Source organism: Carex rostrata, chromosome 7 (genome assembly GCF_964058835.1).
Source record: "Carex rostrata chromosome 7, lpCarRost1.2, whole genome shotgun sequence".
Lineage (NCBI taxonomy): Eukaryota > Viridiplantae > Streptophyta > Magnoliopsida > Poales > Cyperaceae > Carex > Carex rostrata.
The window spans coordinates 7,848,499-7,861,074 of record NC_135924.1 but is presented as its reverse complement, the minus strand read 5'-3'; the positions used below and the strand labels follow the sequence as shown (position 1 = coordinate 7,861,074).

The window sequence follows — 12,576 nt, the reverse complement described above, 5'->3', positions numbered from 1 at the left end:
AACACTTAAGTATGCATTGGTCGCGCCGCATATGATCCCAGTGTCCGTAGACCGCGCACCGCACCCGTGGACCGCACCTCTGAACCACGCACGGCACCTGCGGACCGAGCCTGTGCACCGCACACCCTTTTTCTTTTTTTCTGCTGAAGGCGGGATTCGAACCCAGTTGGGTTCTGTTGGTGCCAAAATTCTTACCACTACACTAGAGTTCACATATGTTATCTTGTAGATAAATATAGTATTTAACTATTTTTCTTTACAAATTTGATTTAAATTATCTCTCCTCCTTATAAGGAACTTAATGTTTTCTACTACATAATTTGCTCCCGTTACTATGTACAGGCACAATTACTAGTAAATATTTTATAAGCATGACTTGGAATTTGACATGATGAGTTACGGACTCCATCGTTTCTCTAATTAATTAGGACTCGTTACATGTTAACAAATCACAATAAATAAATTATGCGCACAGACTAGTCACAAACTCATCATAATGGTCTTCAATTTATAATAGCCAACTGAATTCGAATCTATTTAAAGACAAGATTACAAGAACAAAACAAACAAACAAAAAGAGGGAAAGAATTTACATCCAAGAAGTCAACTTCAATTTTACAGTACTATATATACTACAGCAGGATGTATATTCTAAACTAAAAATGGAATTAAGTAACCGTGTTCAGAAATTTGTCACAAATTAAGTCATAATATACCTATGAACTTTTTTGACACAATTAGGGGTGGAAGAGTGGAGTCAAAAGGGTGCTAAACACCCCCTATTAATTAGAATTTGTTAGTTAATTTTATCCTTAGAAAAAAAAAATTTACAAAAATTTATAGTATTAGCCTTTCATAAAATGAAATTACAAAATATTTATTTATCTAGCAACTCTTATCTTATTTTTCTAATTCCGGCCCCCTGTTGACGCTGACATCATTAATCAAAAGATGTGTGCTATGTTGCATGGATACGGGTACGACGATATGACAATTCTCAAAAATTAAGAATACAATACGCCTATTATATATACTATTTTTTATTATATTAATTTTATTCTTAATTGTATTATATAAATTAAATATAAAAAAATAATGGACAGGATACAATAATGCAACATTAAGTTAAGTATAATAGTTACCACATTTAAACAACAACAACGAATTGTTGTAGTGGTAGTCTGGAGACCGTATCATGCAGTTAAGGATACGCCAGCTGGTGTGTCGGATACGTGTCAGACACGGGTATGTTTCCTAGGAGTATCAGGTAACATAGGATGTGTGAAATGACCATGGTATTACTAAAAAAAATTATTTTTTAGAAACAAAATTTAAAACATCAGAAAACAGAAAAAAAATATTCCATTAGTTCTTTGCTAATTAACTTTTGTATTTATAAAAATTAAAATTCTTCGTGCTATATATTCAGATTTCCCCCATTTTTCTGTACTTTTACAAGTACCGGAGCTTTTTTTGTTAAAATAATCAAATGTAATGTATAGATCTAAATATTCAAAACAAAACAAAAAATGAAATAAACTTATAGCACAAACTTTCTAAAACATATATCCAGCGTTTAAGGAGGCCAGAAACACTAGAAACACTAGTGTGTGCTCAAAACAGTATAAAATTCTTTATTTTTTTGCTCACATTATTTTTTACACTCTCAATAGTCGGAACTGTGTATTCAAATTTGTAAAATTCATGTTTTTATATGTAATCAAATTATCTTAACAATTTGTTAAAAGTAAGAGACGTTTCTATTCAGTCCACACTTCAAACACCTTGCATCCACGGGTTATTGCCACACTTGATATCAAGTGAATTGTTTTTTAAAAGAGGGTAAGGCTAAGGTGCTATGGGTTGCATAGAGGGCTATGGTGCTACGGCTCAATATTTGAGTTTTTAAAATTCAAACGGTCGATCCGAACCGTTAATTTTGTTCTCCATATTAATATGTGTTTGAAGACCAAATTTTATAATTTTTGAAAATTTTTTACTATTTTTTGTAGATAGGTAGAAAATCAAATATCTGAATGGTGCAGAATTTTTTAGATAAACTGATTTTCTACATATCTAAAAAATAGTAAAAAATTTCCAAAAAATATAAAATTTTGTCTCCAAACACATATTAATATGGAAAACAAGATGAACGGTTCGGATCAACCGTTGAATTTTGAAAACTCAAATATTGAGCCGTAGCACCGCAGCCCTCTATGCAACCCATAGTTCAACATGATATCCATACTAAAATATGGTTAGGGATGAAATTTTTTACTATTTTTTAAGATGGGTAGAAAATCACTGTTTTTTGAACGGTTCAAAAACAGTGATTTTGTACCTATCTTAAAAAATAGCAAAAAAATCCCAAAAAATATAAAATTTCATCTCCATGCATATTTTAGTATAAATATTTTGTTGAACGGTTCGGATCGACAATTTGGACTTTGAAAACGAAAATATAAAATATGAGGTATGATGAGGTATGAAAAAAAATGAGGCATCGGAATTTCAAAAAAATGTCGTTTAGTGCCTCAAAAATTCAGTTTAAGTTTTCGTTCAACGGTAGGCATTTAACGATCGGTATTTTCAAATTATTTTCAAATCCGGTATGAAAAAGGTTGATCCGGATTTTTTGTAGTAGTTTTTCGAATAAATCAAATTATATAGTATTCCATATATTTTAAAAAAAATATATTAAATATTTGTAATACTTCAATACAATAAATAAATAAATTATAAAAAATGAAAAAAAAATTTCCTAAAAAAATTTTTTCCTAAAAAAAAATCCTAAAACCAGAAAAAATTATTCTGATTTTAATATCCATTTACCGGAAAAAAAAAATTCCAGTGTGGGTAGTTTTCAAATTTAACAAGAGGTTTGGTTTAATGACGTAGATAAAATGATATAGTTTTCAAATTTCCGGTTTGGGTAGTTTTCAAATCTTAACAAGAGGTTTTCAAAATTATATTTTTTTATATAAATAAAAAAATCGGAAGCAAAGTTAAAATGCAATAATTTTTTACACATACATAGATAAAATGATGTAGTTTATATACAACGGTTTAATTTTGAATTTTAAGATTTAAATTTTGAGTTATTAAGGCTTTTAAAAATGGAGACATGATGGAGGCACAAAAAATAGAGGCATTTGAACCCTCTTATAAAATATATTGGGGAAAATGTGCAAACTTGACAAGTAAATTATACCAAGCGTGAACTCATCTTATTTGTAAGGTTTAATGACGTAAAATCGTTGTATTGAAAATTAATGATTTTGATTGTTAAAAGAAAGTACGACGAAACTTGAAACATCGAAGAGAATTCAAATCCCATAATTGTAGAAATTAATGCATCCACCCCACAAATATTGATGGTACGTATTTGTATACCAACTTTTAGTAGCGTTTCTATTACAATGGAACACAGGTTGTTTTATTCCTTCCTGGGTGACTACTTGTATAGTTCTTTTCATGCAAATGTTTCATTTTTAAGTTCGTTACAAGTATCACTTATTTATAGTTGTCTTCAATGAAATCACATTCAACAAGAAAGCAAGGGAAGATGTACCATGCATAAAGATTTCGAGAATGCTCTCAATTATACCTAATGCTGATATTTTCGTGGGATACGATCATAGGTTAGTTTCTTTCTTCAAATTTTTCTACATATTACTATTCAAATTCAGCAAAATTAAAGGATTTAATTAAAGGAATTTTCTTTCAAGTAGAGAGTAACAGGGTTGGAGAAAAGCCTACGGATGGAGAAACATGATTTTAAAGACCCCTTGTGATTTTTAGTGGTTTGCTAAACCCGTTAGGGGTTGAACCCGTTTTGCCCGGCCCGTACCTGTTACCCGTGGTACCCGTACCCGTTGCCCGGGTACAAACGGGTAGACGGGTACGGGTAATAAACGGACCGGACAACATAATTTTGAAAAAAACCCGTTGTACCCGTACCCGTCTACCCGCCAACCCGTACCCGTCTACCCGCCAACCCGTACCCGCCTACCCGTACCCATCTACCCGTACCCGTACCTGACCCGTTACAAAATTTGAATTTCAAAATTTTTTTGGCGGCACCATATAGAATTCAGATCCAGTGCAATACCTGACTTTGTAGAATGAGATCTGAGTCATCAATTTTAATTTGGCATGAATCTCAAAACGGACTCCTATATCTAAACTCCATCCGGGATGTCCTTTAACTTGGCACGAATCTCAAAGCATAAAAATTCAGAAAAAAACAGAAAGGAAAAAAAAAAAAAAAAAAAACCCGCCCGTACCCGGGATACCCGTACCCGTCAACCCGCAACGGGTACGGGTAATAAACGGGTAGGGTAGTGGTTTTGGGAAAACTACCCGTCTACCCGTTGCGGGTTGTACCCGTACCCGTCCTACCCGTCTACCCGCCCTACCCGTTACCCCTAACGGGTTACCCGGAACGGGTCACGGGTAACCCGTTAGCAAACCACTAGTGATTTTGAACGGTTGATTTCTATTGTTATTCCTTTAGAATAACGGGAACATGTTATTCAGATGTGTATCTACTACAATTTCGATCATCTGTGGCCAAACATAATTTGATATGCAATAATTTTTCACAAGTCGGAGGCGAATTTAGAGGCAATTATAGAGATGCTTAGCCGCCCTCAGATTTAAATATTTTACCATGTATATTGAAATTTAATTGATTCTATATTTTTTTTAAATCTTATAATTCAGCCTCCCTCTTAATATAATAAATGTGTGCTTGTAATTGCAAAAACTTGAGTTCAAATTTCACCTACTACATACTAAGCATTTTATGTTTCAGCCTCTCAATTTAAATTTTCTAGTTTCGTCTCTTGACTATGATGAAGTGATGATTTTGAGAAGTGGGTTTACTATCTTAATTAAAAAGAAAAACCATAATTTGTGCTACACGTACTCTACAAAGTTATGGTATCATTATCTCAATGAAAAAGCACATCTGTTATTCTGTTAGAACAGTGAGCAAGGAAAGATAGTTTGGGATCATCTCAGAGGACAGTGTTGAAGCAAAGTGGTACCCAAGTTGTCTGGCACCACCTTTTAACTACCTTTGGTTAGTGCATTGTCAGCTATTACAACTGATCTCTCCTTTGCTCTAACTTTGGTATAGTTTTTTGTCTTCTTTTCCTTTGCACTATCTTTCATACCTGTTTTCTGTTCTTTTTTCTATCATGCTCTATCATGCATGATTCGAAACTTTCAGTTATATTTTTTTCACAAAGAAATGAAAATCCGTACCCCATCTTGGGGTAACTTTTTTTTTTTAAATAAAAAATAAAAAATGCATCATTACCAGTTCAGTGCATCAGTAAACAAGGTGTTTGTTAATAATAATGAACTGACCTCAAGTGTTAAAAATATTATTGCAAAAGCTCTGTAACAAATAGATACACAATACAGATCAATATTTTTTTCTTTTTTTACATTGTAGCACCAACAATTCATAATGTTTACATGATCAACTGCTTCTACCGCAAAGAAAGCAACAGAGGGCCACAACCAGAATTAAAATAAGTAATGGCAGTGATATGACCAACACAAACTCCATTTTATAGTTCAATTACTTCCTGCATTAATATCTCAGTGTTATAAAAAAACCTTTCTAATTCTGGAAATTATATCAGGAAAAATGATTTTGCTTATAGTAACTTAACCGGATGTAATCGTAGGGGATTAACAGAGTTTTTCCTATATAAAATAATTCATCAAATCTAATTGGATGCCTTTACATGCTTTGATCTGATCCAAACGGGTCCAATTAGATCGGATCCTGATCCGAATCATCCCCAATACAATAGCAAGATTCTGCCATCCAAAAGATACAACCCCCAAAGTTTTTCGATTGGTAGTTCTTATAAACTTTTTGAAAGAGTACCTCTCTAATAAGTATTTAAGGCAAATTAACTCGAATCTCGGTAAAATAACATGAAAATTGAAATTCCGAAAGACTGGTAAAGCTGCGGTAAGAACTGACATCAGAAATTTACCTCTGAAGAACAGCAATCGGTATTTCGAATTTCCTTTTCTCTTCTTTCTCTGCCTGATCCTTTCTCGGTCACTTTCCTTGAACAAGAAGTTTCTATTACATGAGTAAAGGTACGCGCCTACGCGGTACTGAGGTATACTGAATACCCATTAAAAAGGTGAAAAGGAGAAAGGTGATACGTGGCATTTTATGAATTCACATCCTCTCCAATAGCTGATAAGGGAATATTTTACAATTATTAGATCTGGACCGTTCTTTTTAACTTGGAACGAATCTCAAAGCCCAATAATACTGCCCCTGTGACAGCCAATCCCAAACTGGTAATCCTCAAACCGTAAAGTGAGGGTGATCCTCTGCAATACCTGAGAGGATACGAATTCGCATTTTATATGAGGCAAGGAATGGAGTGATTTTTTAAGTAAAGAGAATAATTCCAGAAGACTATTGAACTCTCAAGTCAAGTTTAATTGTGAAAGCAAAACGAGGAATTCTGTTTCCAACAAAAATAACTCAAAGTTTGAGTTCGGATCTAGATCGTTCGAACAAAATCTGCGCGAGTATTAAAGATTCTCTGTGAGTTCTTCCTTGGATTGGATTTGATCGGACGGTGGGATCCAAACTCATATATTGAGTTACTTTAGATAATCCGGACCCCAAAACGAGAGCGATATCATTTGATATTTAACAAGCAGGCACCGTTTCTGGAGTTCTTTCATAGTCTATATTTTCAAATCAAATGTTCACTTTATTGTTTATGAACATTAAATTTTTCTAAATACTAAAAAATTAATCCTCAACTTCTGTTCTTTCCTTTTTACCCCCATATTATTTTTTTAAATAATTTAGAACATTTTTGCACATGAGATATAGTAAGGAAAATACTAATATGCTACGCGTAGCATAGAGAGCCTCCGTGCAACGGCTCAATATTTGAGTTTTCATAATTCTAATGGTAGATCCGAATCGTTCAACATAATCTTCATATAAATATGTACTTGCAAACCAAATTTTATATTTTTTAGATTTTTACCATTCAAATCAAGTGATTTTCTACCTATCTAAAAAAATAGTAAAAAGATTCTAAAAAATGTAAAATTTGGTTTGCAAGTACATATTCATATGGAGATAATATTGAATGGTTCGAATCAACCATTAGGATTCTGAAAACTCTGCACGAAGGCTCTCAATACTACGCGTAGCATCGTAGCCAACTCCGTATAGTAATGTTGATTTCCGACAAAATTAATGTATAAAGAACAATTTATCATTAGATGAAAAAAAGCGTACGTTGGCAACAGTGACAGATTCATAATTTCTGTCAAAGTAGATCATCAATTGAGTTCAAATTCATTAACATGTTAGATACATAATTGCAACTTAATCCCTATAACTATGTTTATTATAAAATATGTCATAATCATAAAATCGATTGATACATAATTAAAATATTTTCCCAAAGTTAATTAAAAATCCGTTTGGCACAATTCAAAGTAGAACTGTTCTTGGCCAATTAGCAAATCAAAGTCAAAACTTAAATAAAAAATTTAACCAAAATATAAGTAATGAATAATAAAAGGCACAACAAATTATGCCTGCCCATCTCCTTAGAATTGTAATAATATGTCCCACTATCAGACATTTTTTGTTCTCTTGTTCACTTTTGTTCTATTTACAAAATAAAGTATCACAGATCCGAAAAAAAAAGAAAAGCAGAATTAATCAAAACTCAAAAGAAATCAATTCAAAAATTAAACTAATTCGAATCAGGAGTAGACACTATGTCCAACAACAAATGAAGTAACTTGCGGCTTATAACCAGGGTTATACCGTAGTTAGCTTGGACAAAAAAATCATAGAGATTTATGGGTTTTTTCACTAAATGATCCAAGCAGCATATGTGCCACTACACGCATGATTTTAAATCAATAATACATAAGAATCTAGTTATTAAAAGTGCACAATTCAACTATCATATATAACCAGAGTAATCCATAGTTGTTCGAGCAGAAAAATTGTAGACTTGTGTTTGACTGAAAGACTTTAGTTTCTTTAGAACTCCTTAACCGCTTAAATTAGCCGAACAACATTGCTTTAGACAGACTTAGAGCACTTTTTTAAAATTTTCTTAAAATAAAAATTTAAGCTAATAAAAATCTTTTTCTATAGCACAGTACCTCCTCAGAACTGCTCCTTAACATAACTCATGTAATAATATATATTTTATTCAATTTAAGTTTCATTGCTCTATCCTTTTTCAGCGGAACAACTCATCCTTAATACATATTAAATTCTTAAGCTGCAACACTCTAAGCTTCATTATCAAACATGCACTATAGAGATTTACAAGTCTTTCAGTAAATGGTCCAAGCAGCATCTGTGCAGCTACACTCAAATTTTTGAAACAATAATACAAAATACATCTAGTTAAATGTCACAATCTAAAATAATCTAAGCAGTATATATCTGTACAAAATTGAAATTTGGGCAAAATTGACTGAATTTTCATCCAAGTGTAACCAGCTGAAAGCTTTATATATGGTTGAGGGCAATAAAAAATTAATTTTGCTTCTACATTACGATGATAGATATTAGAAAAATGTAATATTTCCTCAAATCTTAACCTCTTTTATGCTAATTTGTGTTTATATTTTCACATATGGTCGAAGACGGAAGGTAACTTCCGCGCACATGTTAAATTCACGAAAATTATTATTTCAAAATTTTATATTATCGTTGTAAGAAACTTTTTCCAACTACTTTATGATTCCAATAAAGATTATTATGTACTTGTTCAAGTACATGCATGTGTCCTTGGATTCTAATGTCAAGATATATTTTCAAATATTTATTTAAATAAGTTCTGCATGTCGAAAAAGTGAAATATTAAGAAGAATTTGGCATGATGATATCATGCATATTTTACTTGAACCTATTTCTATAGAAGAAAAAAAGTCAGTAAAAAATTCACTTAACCTTTTTAACATCAAATGCATTTGTTAGGAACATATTTATCAATGAATCACTCGATAAATTCCATATTAAAATGAGATACCCAAGATACTATTCCAACAATGTGATTGTTTTCGTAGTATATTTATATCCTCCGTTAGAAATTTTCTAAAAATAAATAAATAAGGCAAGTCCCATCAACAACAAAATATGTCATTTCGATAAATTAAGAATAAGTTAATTATTTTCCATTAATTATCAAGATTTTCGTTTAGTACATGATTTTATCAATTTTTTTTTTTAAATATGTAATATTTTATATTTGTATGAATTATAAAATAAAAGAAAATTATATATTAGATGAGAGGTAGAAATTATTTTGAGAACCATAATCAGCAATCCTCTTAAAAAATAAGACCACCCGTTAAATGATTGTCATAAATAGTTTTTCTCTAAGTGGCCGAAAATATAAAACAAACTTTCTCTAAATTATCTTGTTAGATTTTTTTGAAAAAATGTAGTGGTCTGGTTTTTAAAGAAACATTTAAAACCATTAGAAACCATGTCAATGGTTCAGTTTCTGAAATTCTCACGAATATGTAAGTTTCTGTTGAACTCTTTTCCCTTTTATCAACTAAATTACTCAAATTTTGAGTTTAGATTTGAACCATTTGATTTACTTTAACGCGAATATTAAAGAGGCCACATGCATTCAACTTCGAGCTAAATTGGTCCGGATTCTAATTGGACGGTCTAAGATTTGAACTCTAAAATTTAAATTACTTCAGACGATCTGAACTCCTCTCATAAGATTAGAAGTAAATCAAAATATGCAAACAATTAGAGAGATTTATGGGAAATTATGGGGGTTTTGTATTTTTAAGGGCAAACAACTTAGGAAATAAATTAATATAAAAACGGCATGCTTCTGTTGAAATATTATATTTTTATTAACCTCGGAAATAAATCAAATAATAGCATGAGATCAATAATATTCTAATTAATGTAAGCAACAATAATACCTCCATGATACGTAGTTGCATCCCTGTAAGCTTTAATATGATGGCACGTAAATTGCGAGTTAGTATGCATTATTATTTATTTTTCCCGAATTAGACGTAATTTTGTCGATTTGTGGTCAATATTATTAAGTACAGATTGAGTCTTAATGCGAAAATTTAATATGGAGTTTTTTTAATTGACTTTCAACGGAAAATAAGAATATAATTTTTTTATACATAAAATTATCTGAAAATAATTAAGGATCTATATAAATATTTAACAACAATAACACTATATAAAAGTTAAAAAAAAAATTCAAGTTTTAGTTTTTGGTCATTTGCTGCCAAAACAAATAAGATATAATGAGCAATTTACATTTTATTACATACAAAAGAAGATATATTCACGATGAAGGGATCATTACTTCATAATAGTTCCTGTTACGGTAATTCTATAGTCAGCAATTTTTCAGTTGTTTTCTTCTACTTTTTTTTTTTTTTTTTTTGAGATAAAGATGGAGTCAACGGTCAAGCCTCCTAATTTAAAATAGCTACAAAGGATCTACAACACGATTTTGGAATTTTGTAAGTTTTTTATAGATGATTAAATAATTGTTGACATCTAAATGACAGAAAATAATCTACAAATTTTAAAAAGTCATGTAATACTGACGGAATCAAAAGGTTGTATCATAAATAAAATTTACAATAGAGAAAGGAAAAAAAAACAACAAAAAGAAGCTCGTGTTATTTCTTTTTCTTTTTTCTTTGTACAGTATCTTCAAAGGCAATGGATAGCAAGCCTCAATTGTCAGCCGCTTCAAATTGCCATTTTTTTAAGGAAAGATGTGTCCGAATTAAGATTTCAAACTTCACTAAACTAAACAAAAAAACCAGTGTATTGGAAATTGTCAAAGACAAAAAGAGAGAGAAAAAAAAAGAGACACGGTGCAGAATAAAACAATGGATACAATATGAAAATATTTTTATAACCATATCCATTAAAAATTAAAAATTAATTTTATTCTATTTTTATTTATTAAAATTATCATATAACAAAACAGTAGTGGATGAATAATAAATAATACAAATATTATTAATTTTATAATATTTTACAAATAGAATATCAAAATTTATTCATTTCACACATATATCATCACACTACTAATAATAAAAAATAAATGAATGGAGAATCAATTCTAACTAAATTATTTTTTTATAAAGCAAGAGAATTCAAAAACACAAATATCTCTTGAAACAAATTTAATTATTTAAATAAATAACAAAACATGCACATAAGAGTAATATGTTTAACATTTCTTATAATAAAAAACAAGCACTAAATAACAAGAATACATCACTAATTATTACTTAAACATTATCATATGACACATCACACAAATAAATTCCACCATCACTAACTATTGCACAAACATTATCATATAAATTTATTTTACATAACTTATAGAGTAACGGGTACAAAATAGCCTTTACCCGTACGCTTACCCATTTAGTGGGTAAGCTAACGAAAAAAAAATCATTAGCAATACCATACTCGATAAGCTAACGGAACAAAAAAAATTTACCCATAATACGATAACGGGTAGGGTAAACGGTTAAAAGGATATCACTGACACCGGATATCATTGACACCCCCTAATGCAGATTAATGTTTCTTTTACATTGTAGCCCCCACAATTCCATAATATTTACATCATCAACCGCTTCAACGACAAAGAAAGCATAAGAGGGCAATAACCAGAACTAAAATAAGCAATGGCAGTGATATGACCAGCACAAGTTCCATTTTCTAGTTCAATTACTTCCTGCATTAATATCTCAGTGTTATAAAAACCTTTCTAATTCTGGCAAAAATATCAGAACAAATGATTTTGCTTATAGTAATCATCAACGGGGATTTTCCTATCTAATAGTAGTCATCAAATCAAATTGGACGGCTTGGATTAGAATCTCACAACACAAAAGGTGTGCTTTGATCTGATCCAAACAGGTCCAATTAGATCTGTTCCTGATCCCAATCATCCCCAATACAATAGAAAAATTGTTCCATCCGCAAGATACAACCCCCAAAGTATTTTTCGATTGGTAGTTCTTATGAACTTTGTGTTCTTATAAATATTTAAGACAAATTAACTCGAAGATCAGTAAAATTGCATGAAATTTGAAATTTCGAAAGACTGGTAAAGCTATGATAAGAACTGACATCTGAAACCTACAGATCGTATATACTTACTCTGAAAAACAGCAATCGGTATTTCGAATTTCCTTTTCTCCTCTCTCTATGCCTGATCCTTCCTCTGTCACTTTCCTTGAGCAAGAAGTTTCTATTACATAAGTATAGTGAATACCCCATTAAAAAGGGTGAAAAAGAGAAAGGTGATACGTGGCATTATATACGAGGCATGGAATATTGGAATGGAGGAGTGGTTAAGTAAAGAGCAGAATTCCAGAAGACTCGAGGAATTTTATTCCCCAAGGTAACTCAAAAGTTTGAAATCGGATCTGGACCGTTCGGACATAATCATCACGACTATAAAGAGGCTCAAATGTCGGCCCATTTGTAATCTATTTCCCTTGCTGAGGTTC

General features: G+C 31.2%; 2 long non-coding RNA genes across 2 annotated transcripts; both read right to left on the bottom strand.

Moving 5' to 3' along the window:
- Window positions 1–5,364: 5,364 nt before the first annotated feature.
- On the bottom strand, window positions 5,365–6,191 carry LOC144557544 (uncharacterized). The gene is made up of 2 exons (XR_013512698.1): window positions 6,021–6,191; window positions 5,365–5,600 (listed from the first exon to the last, which is right to left on the bottom strand). It is a non-coding gene; the product is annotated as an uncharacterized LOC144557544 (long non-coding RNA).
- Window positions 6,192–11,641: 5,450 nt separating this feature from the next.
- LOC144557543 (uncharacterized) lies at window positions 11,642–12,363 on the bottom strand. The gene is made up of 2 exons (XR_013512697.1): window positions 12,224–12,363; window positions 11,642–11,795 (listed from the first exon to the last, which is right to left on the bottom strand). It is a non-coding gene; the product is annotated as an uncharacterized LOC144557543 (long non-coding RNA).
- Between the last annotated feature and the right edge of the window lie 213 nt (window positions 12,364–12,576).